A 15678-nucleotide genomic window follows, 5' to 3' on the forward strand; every position below is an offset into this window, starting at 1 on the left:
CAGGGTGGGTCCCTGAGTCGATATAACCATGTCCGTCTGTCCGTCCGTCCGTCTGTCTGTGAACACATTTTTGTGATCAAAGTCTAGGTCGCAATTTAAGTCCAATCGCCTTCAAATTTGGCACATGTTCCTAATTTGGGTCAGAATAGAACCCTATTGATTTTGGAAGAAATCGGTTCAGATTTAGATATAGCTCCCATATATATCTTTCGCCCGATATGCACTAATATGGACCCAGCAGCCAGAGTTTTATACCGATTTGCTTGAAATTTTGTACAAACATAACACTTAGTCGTAGAGTCAAGTGTGCAAAATTTGATTGAAATCTGTTCAGATTTAGATATAGCTCCCATATATATCTTTCGCCCGATATGGACTTAGATTTTTGGCCGAATTTGGTTGAAATTATGCACTAGGAGTACAATTAGTGGTATAGTCAAGTGTGCAAAATTTGATTGAAATCGGTTCAGATTTAGATATAGCACCCATATATAAGTTTTTCTGATTTCGACAAAAATGGTCAAAATACCAACATTTTCCTTGTTGAATCGCCACTACTTAGTCGAAAAGTTGTAAAAATGACTCTAATTTCCCTAAACTTCTAATACATATATATCGAGCGATAAATCATAAATAAACTTTTGCGAAGTTTTCTTAAAATTGCTTCAGATTTAAATGTTTCCCATATTTTTTTACTAAAATTGTGTTCCACCCTAGTGCATTAGCCAACTTAAATTTTGAGTCTATAGATTTTGTAAAAGTCTATCAAATTCTGTCCAAATCGAGTGATATTTAAATGTATGTATGTATTTGGGGCAAAGCTTTATATATAGCACCCAATACATTTACGGATGTGATATGGTATCGAAAATTTAGATCTACAAAGTGGTGCAGGGTATAATGTAGTCGGCCCCGCCCGACTTTAGACTTTCCTTACTTGTTAGATTTACTTTTGGTTAATTGTTGAATGTAACGAATCATTTTCATTTAGACAATGAAAGTTTTCGTTAATAGTGCGAAACGTTTCATCGTTTAAAAGAAAATTCGTTATAATACCGAAAAATTTTGTTATATTTACGAATTATTTTCGATGGCTCAATTTTTTTTGTTTGCACATCAAACTGCCCATTCTCTCTCGCGACCAAAACGATATCAAGCATAGTATGGCTGACATTGTTGCAGGAAACAGTTTGGTCTACATATCACAAGACAGTAAATGCAATGTAACATTAAGGGTGCCTGTTTGACCCTCATCGTCTACCTAAACACTGCGCTACAACACCATATACCTTAATAGGTTTTGCCACTATTATGTACAGCAACAACAGAATTTTTAGGCTTAATATCAATGACGTTTTAATTACCCTTAGGTATACCGGTTTTTTCATTTGGCACCCATTTTCCACACTTTTCGATCGTTTCCACACTTTTCGATCGATCAGAAATTATTTGTTGTGCAACAATTAACATTGCTGCCATTTGCTTTTGACTCAAAGTGTCATCTCCATCCAATTCGGTGTCTTCAAACTTTTTTGGTGGTCTTCCACGTTCTTCATTTCTCGCATCAAAGTCTAATGACTTTCGGAATTATTGAAACCAACTTTTGCATGTTGCATCTGATAGAGAGTGATCACCTTATGAATCTGTTTATTATGACGTATTGTATCAAACACTGAGAAGAAAGTCTGAGTTGATCTTGCGATGTCCGTACGTCCATACGTTCCTCTTAGAAGAGTAAATTTCATCCGATCCTTATGAATCTGTTTATTATGACGTATTGTATCAAACACTGAGAAGAAAGTCTGAGTTGATCTTGCGATGTCCGTACGTCCATACGTTCCTCTTAGAAGAGTAAATTTCATCCGATCCGTTTGAAATTTTATACGTATTGCAAAAATTTGTCAATATCGGTTCATAGTTACTTGTAGCCCCCATACACTGAAAGAAGAGATTTTGTCTCAGGAACGAATTTGTAGACAAAGTTTTCTTTTGTCCGTAGTTTTTAAAGTCAAATGAAACAGCTATGCGATAATTGTTAAATTACTCATAAATTTGTTGGAAAAGAAAATATTTCACCAAAAAGGAAATTTCGTTTGACTAAAATTTCGTTCCGGAGAAAAGTATGTTTTCGTTGTGTGTAAACAGTTGAGTTTAACATGAAGACCGCCAGCAATCTGTGCACTGTAAATAATTCAATTTTTTTTATGATTTTTAATGCATTCTAATGCTTGTCTGAAACGATTGACTTCAAATATTTTCGCAATTTTTCTTGAATGGATTTAGCCTTTTTTGGAAAAATTAAAAAAAAAACCAGTAAGGAAAGTCTAAAGTCGGGCGGGGCCGACTATATTATACCCTGCACCACTTTGTAGATCTAAATTTTCGATACCATATCACATCCGTCAAATGTGTTGGGGGCTATATATAAAGGTTTGTCCCAAATACATAAATTTAAATATCACTCGATCTGGAAGAATTTGATAGAATTCTACAAAATCTATAGACTCAAAATTTAAGTCGGCTAATGCACTAGGGTGGAACACAATGTTAGTAAAAAAAATATGGGAAACGTTTAAATCTGAAGCAATTTTAAGGAAACTTCAAAAAAGTTTATTTATCATTTATCGCTCGATATATATGTATTAGAAGTTTAGGAAAATTAGAGTCATTTTTCAACCTTTCGACTAAGCAGTGGCGATTTTACAAAGAAAATGTTGGTATTTTGACCATTTTTGTCGAAATCAGAAAAACATATATATTGGAGCTATATCTAAATCTGAACCGATTTCAACCAAATTTGGCACGCATAGCAACAATGCTTATTCTACTCCCTGTGCAAAATTTCAACAAAATCGGAGTTAAAAATTGGCCTCTGTGGACATATGAGTGTAAATCGGGCGAAAGCTATATATGGGAGATACATCTAAATCTGAACCGATTTCAACCAAATTTGGCATGCATAGCAACAATGCTAATTCTACTCCCTGTACAAAATTTCAACTAAATCGCAGTTAAAAATTGGCCTCTGTGGACATATGAGTGTAAATCGGGCGAAAGCTATATATGGGAGATATATCTAAATCTGAACCGATTTCAACCAAATTTGGCACGCATAGCTACAATGCTAATTCTACTCCCTGTGCAAAATTTCAACTAAATCGGAGTTAAAAATTGGCCTCTGTGGTCATAGGAGTGTAAATCGGGCGAAAGATATATATGGGAGATATATCCAAATCTGAACCGATTTCAACCAAATTTGGCACGCATAGTAAGAATGCTAATTTTACTCCCTGTGCAAAATTTCAACTAAATCGGAGTTAAAAATTGGCCTCTGTGGTCATATGAGTGTAAATCGGGCGAAAGGTATATATGGGAGATATATCTAAATCTGAACCGATTTCAACCAAATTTGGCACGCATGGCTACAATGCTAATTCTACTCCCTGTGCAAAATTTCAACTAAATCGGAGTTAAAAATTGGCCTCTGTGGTCATATGAGTGTAAATCAGGCGAAAGCTATATATGGGAGCTATATCTAAATCTGAACCGATTTTGCTGATATTTTGCAAGTTTTTCGAGACTCATAAAATATTCGGATGTACGGAATTTGAGGAAGATCGGTTGATATACACGCCAATTATGACCAATTATGACCAGATCGGTGAAAAATATATATGGCAGCTATATCTAAATCTGAACCGATTTTTTCCAAAATCAATAGGGATCGTCTTTGAGCCGAAACATGACCCTATACCAAATTTTAGGACAATCGGACTAAAACTGCGAGCTGTACTTTGCACACAAAAATACATCAACAGACAGACAGACAGACAGACGGACAGACAGACGGAGAGACAGACAGACGGACATCGCTAAATCGACTCAGAATTTAATTCTAAGCCGATCCGTATACTAAAAGGTTGGTCTATGATTACTCCTTCTTGGCGTTACATACAAATGCACAAACTTATTATACCCTGTACCACAGTAGTGGTGAAGGGTATAAATACGATTTTATTAATTTTTACTATGTTTTATATTTGAAACAAAAAACTTACCTATTTAAAATATGAAAAAAACGAGTTACAAAAAATTTAATAAAAGAACTTCGAGCACGGACGAAAAATACTGTTTTTCATATGTATGGATCAAACCTCTGCAACGAATACACAAGCAATTACTTCAAGCGCACGCCACACAATTCGAGTAGTAACTTCATTGTCCATATCTCAAACGAATAAAATATAAACCTTGCAAATTGTGAAACTGCACAAATAGAACCCAATAAAGCAAGCACCAAACAATGTTCTGAAGTATTCGAATGTAATTGGAATTCCAATTCTATTCGTATTATAATTTCCATTGCTGTGTAGATGAAGTCATTTAGTTCTCTCAATTATAACCCGCTTGTTCGGCAAGAAGCCATTGTCGCATTTTCGCTATTTATATAAACAACTACAAGGTTGACTGGTTATTTAAGACGAGATAAGTAATCTATGGAATAGTCGAATAATTATAACACAGATAACTGGTTGCCTGTAAAATAGACGCGGGAGAATTCTCTTATTTGCTGGACAATTTGTACAGCTCTCTGAGATAATTATCCGTTATTTTAAAGAACAAAAAAAAAAACAACAAAGCTCATCCCAATACTTTAGAATTTTCAGAAACTCATAATTTAGTTAGTTTTCTGTTGGTTTCGTAGCAAGAAGTTTTTTGCAGAGCATTACAAAACAATTTAATAACAAGTATATACGGCTGTAAGTTCGGCCAGGCCGAATCTTATGTACTCTCCACCATGGATTGCGTAGAAACTTCTACGAAAGACCGTCATCCACAATCGAATTACTTGGGTTGTGGTATCTTAAAGCTTCTTAACATCGTTTTCTAAATTGTGAGTTAGTATATATTAGACAAAAAATTTATGTATAGTTAAGTCTACAAATAATTACGAATCGATATGGACTTTTTGCACGGTACGTAGGGAGCCAGAATTGAAATATGGGGGCTATATAGAATTATGAACATGATATGGACCAATTTTTGTGTGATTGGGGATCGATTTATCTGAGGGCTATATATAACTATAGACTGATATGGACCTAGTTAGACATGGTTGTTAACGGCCATATACTAGCACAATGTACCAAATTTCAACTGACTCGGATGAAATTTGCTCCTCCAAGAGGCTCCAAAAGCAAATTTCAGGATCGGTTTATATGGGGGCTAGATATGATTATGGACTGATATGGACCACTTTTGGCATGGTTGTTAAATATAATATACTAACACCACGTACCAAATTCCAACCAGATCGGATGAATTTTGCTTCTCCAAGAGGCTCCAAAACCTCTCCGGATGGGTTTATATGGGGCTATATATAATTTTGGACTGGACTTATGAACCAATTTTTGCATAATTATTAGAGACCATATACTTACACCATGTACCAAATTTCACCCGGATCGGATGAAATTTGCTTCTCTCAAAGGCTCCGCAGTCCAAATCTGGGGATCGGTTTATATGGGGGCTATATGTAATTATGGACCGATATGGACCAATTTTTGCATGGTTGTTAAATATAATATACTAACACCACGTACCAAATTTCAACCAGATCGGATGAATTTTGCTTCTCCAAGAGGCTCCAAAACCTCTCGGGATGGGTTTATATGGGGCTATATATAATTTTGGACTGGACTTATGAACCAATTTTTGCATAGTTATTATAGACCATATACTAACACCATGTACCAAATTTCAGCCGGATCAGATGAAATTTGCTTCTCTTAGAGGATTTGCAAGTCAAATCTGGGGTCCGTTTATATGGAGGCTATACGTAAAAGTTTACCAATATGGATCATTTGCAATGCCATCCGACCTACATCAATAACAACTACTGGTGCCAAGTTTCAAGTCGATAGCTTGTTTTGTTCGGAAGTTAGCGTGATTTCAATGGATGAACGGAAGGACGGACATGCTCAGATCGACTCAGAATTTCACCACGACCCAGAATATATATACTTTATGGGGTCTTAGAGCAATATTTCGAAGTGTTACAAACGGAATGACAAAGTTAATATACCCCCATCCTATGGTGGAGGGTATAAAAACGTTGTTTGGATATATTGCGGAATTGTTTTAGCAAGTACACTAATAATATAGTATACATTTTGCATTATTTTGTTAATTATATTCTTTATTTTCAGGTACCACTATATCATTCAGATGTACATGCTATGCGGTACGTTCCCGTAAAGACACCTTTTTATTATGTATAAAAATTATGTTTTTTGTTTTGCATTTTTTAATTTTACCTTTAAATATGTTTGTGAAAATATATTAATTTTAATATAATATAATTCATGTTAATAAATAAATTAAAATAATCAAATTATATTTTAATCGATTTGTGGTCTGATTATTACAATACTGAAATGTAGCTATTTATATATGTATCCCACAGTTACTACTTATTTCTTGTGCTAAACGTAATGCTAAGGATATCCCAATAGGCTCCCTCCAATGACATCCCCATGTTAAATTCACCAGTTAAATACATGTCGAGTAGATTTGGGAGTAACTAGTGGTACTTATTGGTGAATTTGATAGTTAATAACTAGTTGAAGAAGCAGGAAGAGCATGCTACATACACACAATACATTCAGATTTTGTTTGTTGTTGGCACATATAATAAAATGCACAGACCCGCTCACAGCCTGCATTTACTGACTTCTGCCCAGTGTTGCCAACTCCCCAAGACCAAAAAAGAAAAAAAAAATATAATATAAATTCTAACATACCACCTTCCACCACAAAATCGAAAATTAAATGCTACTACAAAATAAAAAAAAAAAAAAACAAAAAAAAACCTTCCGTAGATGTATTATAGAACTTTTGTGAATTGAATTTTAAGAAGTGGGCATTAAGATCGAGTTTAGCTGCTAAAATAGTCATTTTTTCACAATTACTTTTCTTTAATAATTCATTTTAAGGAATACAAACTTTGTGAAAATTTGCTTTTTGCCATAATAATAAAATTTGCAGCAAATATCCATAATTTTATGCCTTTTTTACTGATCAAGTTTTCACTTTAGCGGCAAAACTCGAACTTAGTACTCACCATTATGAACCGCTATTAAAGTATACACTTTGATCAGTTTTAATGCTTTCGTCCAATTAATTTTGATCAGCAATGTCTTTCAACTTTCAAAATATTAATATATGGAAGGAGTCTATTGCTTATGCTTATTTTTGTAGTGCGTGCTTTTGTGAATTTAACACAAACGTTTTTAATGACATCTTTATCAAGTTCCAAAATTCAGCACTCGTCGCTAGGCTTTTCTACAGAATACCCTCAATAACAACATTAATTCAAAATAATCAATACCACCTTCATAACAACCAAATTCTATATTTGGCAATGAAGTTGCGTTTCTTAAGCTCCTGAAAGTCTAATCCTAATTTTTGTATCAATTAAACTTAATACTATTCAAAATGAAAAAAGCACCAAAAGCACTAAATGAAAATGCCAGAAAGCACCAAGTTGGTGCTTTTTTTGAAAAGGCACCAAAATTACAATTTGGTGCTTTTTTTGAAAAGGCACCAAAATTACAATTTGGTGCTTTTTAGAAATCAAAAAGCACTATATTTGGTGCTAAAAGCACCAAATTGGCATCAGTGACACACACACTACATTCCTATTTTGTTTGTTGTTGGAACTAGAGGTGTGCACGTGACTCGAAACTGTCGTCACTCACGCGTGAGTCACGCTGACGGCAACGGCGTGAGTGTAAGTGAGCGTGATTAACCAACCAAATGTCGTGCGTGAGCGTGAGTCACGAAAATAATATCATCGTGAGTGTGCGTGAGTAACGAATTTCGGAAAACACGCTCACGAAAATAATCCCGCTTACGAACATAAAATGCTTACGAGTTGAATTAATTTAGTGACATCCTAGGTGGTAACATAAGAGTTTTATAACGCACTCGATTTTAACCATACTCATGTTTTCAGTCAGGTTCTATAGGTAAATCACTCATAAAATTATTCGTGAGTCACGAAGATTTAAAAGATTTTCGTGCGTGAGCACAAATTTTCTTTTCGTGAGCGTGAGTCCTACCAAAAAATATCGTGAGTGAGTGTGCGTGCGTGAATAAGATGTCTCCGTCGTGAGTGTGCGTGATCACAATATATTTGACGTGCACTCCTCTATTTGGCACATACAATAAAAAGCACAGACCCGCTCACAGCCTGCATTCACTGACTTCTGCCAATCAACTGATCGACGATTGTGTTTGTTTTTCTCTTGATAGTTACTTCGTGTCGCATACGAAGTTTCGTCTTTGCTAAAGCAAAATATTCTATCTTCACTAAAAAATCTTATGTCTTACTCGTATCGTGACGATCACAACAAAACCAAAATATTGAAAAGAACTGTACAACGATTCGTTTTGAACGTGATAGCTCTGCAATGCTTGACACTGTAATCGCTTTATAGTGTCTCTGTTCTATTCATTACTCGAAGTATTCGTGGAGTGTATTGCCTTCACTGGAACATCGATTACTTCGAATAGGCTTGTTCAGGACTTTGGTTTGGATGTAAAAATTATATGTTTGGAACTCAAATTTTTTAAACACAATATTTTTAAATGCAAACATATAATGGTCAAAAAATATTTTTGGGGTATATGTTACAGAAGCGAGTTTTTTTGAGGGTGTGTGTAGTCAAAATAAAGAACATCTTTGGAAGGAGATTTTTTAAAGTGCTTTTAAAGATGCACTTTTAGAAGAACTTCCAATTTTTTCTGCATGTACACAGAAAAACCAAAATATTTCCAATTAAAAAGTTAATTGAAGTTGAAAATTTTTTCAATTAATAAACTAATTAATAAAGGGTGATTTGTTAAGAGCTTGATAACTTTTTAAAAAAAAAAAACGCATAAAATTTGCAAAATCTCATCGGTTCTTTATTTGAAACGTTAGATTGGTCCATGACATTTACTTTTTGAAGATAATTTCATTTAAATGTTGACCGCGGCTGCGTCTTAGGTGGTCCATTCGGAAAGTCCAATTTTGGGCAACTTTTTCGAGCATTTCGGCCGGAATAGCCCGAATTTCTTCGGAAATGTTGTCTTCCAAAGCTGGAATAGTTGCTGGCTTATTTCTGTAGACTTTAGACTTGACGTAGCCCCACAAAAAATAGTCTAAAGGCGTCAAATCGCATGATCTTGGTGGCCAACTTACCGGTCCATTTCTTGAGATGAATTGTTCTCCGAAGTTTTCCCTCAAAATGGCCATAGAATCGCGAGCTGTGTGGCATGTAGCGCCATCTTGTTGAAACCACATGCCAACCAAGTTCAGTTCTTCCATTTTTGGCAACAAAAAGTTTGTTAGCATCGAACGATAGCGATCGCCATTCACCGTAACGTTGCGTCCAACAGCATCTTTGAAAAAATACGGTCCAATGATTCCACCAGCGTACAAACCACACCAAACAGTGCATTTTTCGGGATGCATGGGCAGTTCTTGAACGGCTTCTGGTTGCTCTTCACTCCAAATGCGGCAATTTTGCTTATTTACGTAGCCATTCAACCAGAAATGAGCCTCATCGCTGAACAAAATTTGTCGATAAAAAAGCGGATTTTCTGCCAACTTTTCTAGGGCCCATTCACTGAAAATTCGACGTTGTGGCAGATCGTTCGTCTATTCATGATGAAATGTCAAAGCATACTGAGCATCTTTCTCTTTGACAGCATGTCTGAAATCCCACGTGATCTGTCAAATACTAATGCATGAAAATCCTAACCTCAAAAGAATCACCCTTTACAAGAAAATTTTTAATCAAGATAGAAACACTAATTAAAAAATTAATTGATACAATTAACTTTTTAATCAAATTCAGAAGACTAACAGCCGTATTGATAAAAAGTTAATTGACGTTTATAAACGATTGATAAACTTTTTCGTGAAAAATAGCATTCATAAACGATTAATAGCTTACCAAACCTTTAACAAGTCTTTGGTAAATTGTAAAAATTTATTATAGGATGTACCCTTCTTCAACTCTTTGATAAAATTGCAAAATGCTTTTTTTGGGCAATACCTATTAATTTATCGCTGTTTTATGCTCTTTTGTATATCATTATATGCCAATGCGTATAAAATGGGCGATCTTTTCTTATAAAAACCCTATTTTGATGCCATTTTTCAAAATACTAATCCAAATAAGAGAACTGCAGAAATAGACGTACAAAATTCATACCTACCAATATTATGTAAATTTAACGTTATCTTAAACTTCCTTTTGTTACTTTAAAGAAAAATGCTTCGAAAATTAGCTCGAGAAATTAAATAGATGAATTCCATTAGATTAGTGATGTGTTTTTAATAACAATAGACTTTATATTCGAATACAATCCGGTTCAATTAATACTAATATTGATACTAACATATTGACTAATTATAAAATGATTGTATATTGTGAGTAATGCATTCTGTATAAATTAATTTAGCCTGGAAAATTATGTTTCGCCACAAAATCATTAAAATGTTGAAACTTTATTTTTATTAAGATCAACCGGTTATAATTCGATCTTCATCACTACGATGAAAATGACAAGATGTAACGACATGTGTTGCCACCTGATCACTAAAAATGCATGATAACTATAATAGTGTTATTAATGATTAATGAATACCTATTTTTATATAAGGCTTATAGAATAAAAAGAGCGTGATAGCTATCAATGGTTTAGAGTGCACGTTAATGATTTTCATACCCTTCACCGCTACTGTGGTATAGGGTATAATAAGTTTGTGCTTTTGTATGTAACGCCAAGAAGGAGTAATCATAGACCAACCTTTTAGTATACGGATCGGCTTAGAATTAAATTCTGAGTCGATTTAGCGATGTCCGTCTGTCTGTCCGTCGTCTGTTGATGTATTTTTGTGTGCAAAGTACAGCTCGCAGTTTTAGTCCGATTGTACTAAAATTTGGTATAGGGTTCTGTTTCGGCTCAAAGACGATCCCGATTGATTTTGGAAAAATCGGTTCAGATTTACATATAGCTGCCATATATATTTTTCACCGATCTAGTCATAATTGGCGTGTATATCAACCGATCTTCCTCAAATTCCGTACAACCGAATATTTTATGGGTCTCGAAAAACTTGCAAAATATCAGCCAAATCGGTTCAGATTTAGATATAGCTCCCATATATAGCTTTCACCCGATTTACACTCATTTGCCCACAGAGGCCAATTTTGTGTTCCGATTTAGTTGAAATTTTGCATAGGGAGTAGAATTAGCATTGTAACTATGCGTGCCAAATTTGGTGGAAATCGGTTCAGATTTGGATATATCTCCCATATATAGCTTTCGCCCGATTTACACTCATATGACCACAAAGGCCAATTTTTAACTCAGATTTAGTTGAAATTTTGCACAGGGAGTAGAATTAGCATTGTAGCCATGCGTGCCAAATTTGGTTGAAATCGTTTCAGATTTAGATATATCTCCCATATATAGCTTTCACCCGATTTACACTCATTTGCCCACAGAGGCCAATTTTGTGTTCCGATTTAGTTGAAATTTTGCATACGGAGTAGAATTAGCATTGTAACTATGCGTGCCAAATTTGGTTGAAATCGGTTCAGATTTGGATATATCTCCCATATATAGCTTTCGCCCGATTTACACTCATATGTCCACAGAGGCCAATTTTTAACTCCGATTTAGTTGAAATTTTGCACAGGGAGTAGAATTAGCATTGTAGCCATGCGTGCCAAATTTGGTTGAAATCGGTTCAGATTTGGATATATCTCCCATATATAGCTTTCGCCCGATTTACACTCATATGACCACAGAGGCCAATTTTTAACTCCGATTTAGTTGAAATTTTGCACAGGGACTAGAATTAGCATTGTAGCCATGCGTGCCAAATTTGGTTGAAATCGGTTCAGATTTAGATATATCTCCCATATATAGCTTTCGCCCGATTTACACTCATATGACCACAGAGGCCAATTTTTTGCTCCGATTTAGTTGAAATTTTGCACAGGGAGTAGAATTAGCATTGTAGCTATGCGTGCCAAATTTGGTTGAAATCGGTTCAGATTTAGATATATCTCCCATATATAGATTTCGCCCGATTTACACTCATATGACCACAGAGGCCAATTTTTAACTCCGATTTAGTTGAAATTTTGCACAGGGAGTAGAATTAGCATTGTAACTATGCGTGCCAAATTTGGTTGAAATCGGTTCAGATTTAGATATAGCTCCCATATATATGTTTTTCTGATTTCGACAAAAATGGTCAAAATACCAACATTTGCCTTGTAAAATCGCCACTGCTTAGTCCAAAAGTTGTAAAAATGACTCTAATTTTCCTAAACTTCTAATACATATATATCGAGCGATAAATCATAAACAAACTTTTGCGAAGTTTCCTTAAAATTGCTTCAGATTTAAATGTTTCCCATATTTTTTTACTAACATTGTGTTCCACCCTAGTGCACTAGCCGACTTAAATTTTGAGTCTATAGATTTGTAGAAGTCTATCAAATTCTGTCCAAATCGAGTGATATTTAAATGTATGTATTTGGGACAAACCGTTATATATAGCACCCAACACATTTGACGGATGTGATATGGTATCGAAAATTTAGATCTACAAAGTGGTGCAGGGTATAATATAGTCGGCCCCGCCCGACTTTAGACTTTCCTTACTTGTTTATAAATAAGGCCGTATGGATATGGTCAAACATTTTTCCAGAACCATTTTCCAAATATCTGGATATGATTTTTGGCAAATAATCCAACCATTATTTTATATATCCAATATAAGCTAAAACTGCTTTTTCCATTTCTGTCAAATATTTGCCCAGTGTGACCATAGCATAAGTCAGTTAAAACAAGTATATATGGCCGTAAGTTCGGCCAGGCCGAATCTTATGTACCCTCCACCATGGATAGCGTAGAAACTTCTACGAAAGACTGTCATCCACAATCGAATTAATTGAATTCTGGTATCTTAAATCGTTTTCTAAATTGTGAGTTGGTCCATACGAGGTATATATTAGACAAAAAAGGTATGTGTAGGTAAGTCTACAAATAATTACGAATCGATATGGATTTTTGCACGGTACGTAGGGAGCCAGAATTGAAATATGGGGGTCACTTATATGGGGGCTATATACAATTATGAACTTGATATGGACCAATTTTTGTGTGATTGAGGATCGATTTATCTGAGGGCTATATATAACTATAGACCGATATGGACCTAGTTAGGCATGGTTGTTAACGACCATAACGACTAGCACGCACAATGTACCAAATTTCAACTGACTCGGATGAAATTTTCTCCTCCAAGAGGCTCCAAAACCAAATCTTGGGATCGGTTTATATGGGGGCTATATATGATTATGGACTGATATGGACCACTTTTGGCATGGTTGTTAAATATCATATACTACCACCACGTACAAAATTTCAACCAGATCGGATGAATTTTGCTTCTCCAAAAGGCACCGGAGGTCAAATCTGGGGATCGGTTTATATGGGTGCTATATATAATTATGGACTGATATGAACCAATTCCTGCATGGTTGTTGGAGACCATATGCTAACATCACGTACCAAATCGGATGAATTTTGCTCTTCCAAGGGGCTCCGGAGGTCAAATCTGGGGATCGGTTTATATGGGGCTATATATAATTATGGACCGATTTCGGCCTCTTTTTGCATGGCCATTAGAGACCGTATACTTACACCATGTACCAAATTTCAGCCGGATCGGACGAAACTTTCTTCTCTTAGAGGCTCCGCAAGCCAAATCTGGGGATCGGTTTATATGGGGGCTATATATAATTATGGACCGATGTGGACCAATTTTTGCATAGTTGTTAGAGACCATATACTAACACCATGTACCAAATTTCAGCCGGATCGGAAAAATAATTGAGTTTTGCAATCAACATCAAATAATTTTTTAATTGAATCAATTAAAAAAATAATTGAATTGAATAATTGCTAATGAAATCAATTAATTTTTTAATCAAGAATTTTGTTATGCCCAATTAAAACAGTGATTGATACTACCATTTTCGTGATTGAAGACATTTCAATTAAAAAATTAATTGGATCAATTAATTTCGTGATTGAATCAGAAAAAAATTTTTTGTGTGTAAGATGAAAAATAAATGGAATCACATTTTAATTTGTATTGTACGATCTCATTTACAATCAATTGAGGTAATTTGCACTAGTTTCAAAAGTATTAAGTTCGTGTTAAAGCTGCACTCAAAAAAAAAAAATGAACTCTCTATTTCACTAAAGCCAATTTAACTTTATTTTAGTTCATGGAATTATTATGTTTGGAGAAAGTTACCTTTACTCTAAAAAAAATATACTCAAATGAAGCATAAAGATTAACTAAATTCGTGTCGTCCACAAAATAGTTCAGAATTTCTTTAAATTTGTAAATTTTACCAAAAATGCGTCCATCATGAACTTCGTATGTCACTAAAGACATTCTTGCAATTTTGAACTCCAAGTTTTTCCTTCAAACTACAAAATTTTCTTTAACAAGTGAAAAAACTTTGTTATGTCTAATAAATTTTCTTGAATTTGTCGAAAAATATTTACTTATTTTTACTACATCGGCGTGATGCCAACGTTTGTAATACTGTTTAGTTAAAATTTTCTAGAAATATTAAAAATTTTCTAAAATTAACCGAAAGTTTTCTTCCTGGTGGGTTCACTGTTTTTTCAGTCTGGGTACTAAGTTCGAGTTTAGCCGCTAAAATTACTAAAGTGAAAACAAAATCAGTAAGAAAAAGGCATAAAATTATACATATTTTTTATAACTTGATGGGGAAAAGTCCAAAGCAAATTTTCATAAAGTTTGTATTCCTTAAATAGGAGTATTAAAGAAAAGTAATCATGAAAAAATGACGATTTTAGCGGCTAAACTCGAACCTAATACCCACCTTAAAATAGCAATTTTTCACGGTTATTTTTCTTCAATAATCCACTGTAAAGAAATTAAACTTTTTCAATTGTTGCTTTGGATCATACCCCATCAAGATTCCACTAAATATAATTCCAAATAAAATTTCTTTATTACCTTGCAATGTTTTTTCGAATTAATTTGGTCGTATGGAAAATGTGTTTTTTTAAAGTTGCGTAGGGCGTTTTCAAAAATCAAATTTGTTTTTCGACATTGTCTTTTGCCTGTAGTGGCAACACTGCTCTCCATTTTCTGTCATTACCTAAATTCTACTAAAAACAACCCACAGACAGTGCAGTTAGTATACACTGTTGAATTATGGATGTGTGCCTACTCGTGCACACGTAAACAAACACAAAGGTTGGTTGCCCATAAACGAGTGCCACCATGTGTAGCTAAATGATTGGAAAATTTTTACACAACGAAACCCCAAAGCATTATTGAGTATAGGCAAGAAGAACAAATTGTTCACAATAAAAATAAATGCAATATGAACAATACTTACCTCAATGTGCACACAAATCAGCCCATATATCTTTAAACGAATAACATCAACAACTGTTTTTTGCACAATATAAAAAATTTTTTTGAACAACTAAACAGTAGCACAATGGTGGACTACTACAATTTTCATACAACGTCGAGCCGGTTTGATCTCT

General features: G+C 34.6%; 1 protein-coding gene across 2 annotated transcripts in view; it reads right to left on the bottom strand.

The window, feature by feature from the left end:
• LOC142231710 (uncharacterized) overlaps positions 1 to 15678 on the bottom strand; it is a 43193-nt gene extending 27515 nt beyond the window's left edge. For both annotated transcript variants that reach the window (XM_075302332.1, XM_075302331.1), the window contains exon 1: positions 15525 to 15678. The gene's annotated coding sequence lies outside the window, so the exon portion shown is untranslated. The remainder of the gene's footprint in view (positions 1 to 15524) is intronic.

Source organism: Haematobia irritans, chromosome 3, assembly GCF_050003625.1.
Source record: "Haematobia irritans isolate KBUSLIRL chromosome 3, ASM5000362v1, whole genome shotgun sequence".
Lineage (NCBI taxonomy): Eukaryota > Metazoa > Arthropoda > Insecta > Diptera > Muscidae > Haematobia > Haematobia irritans.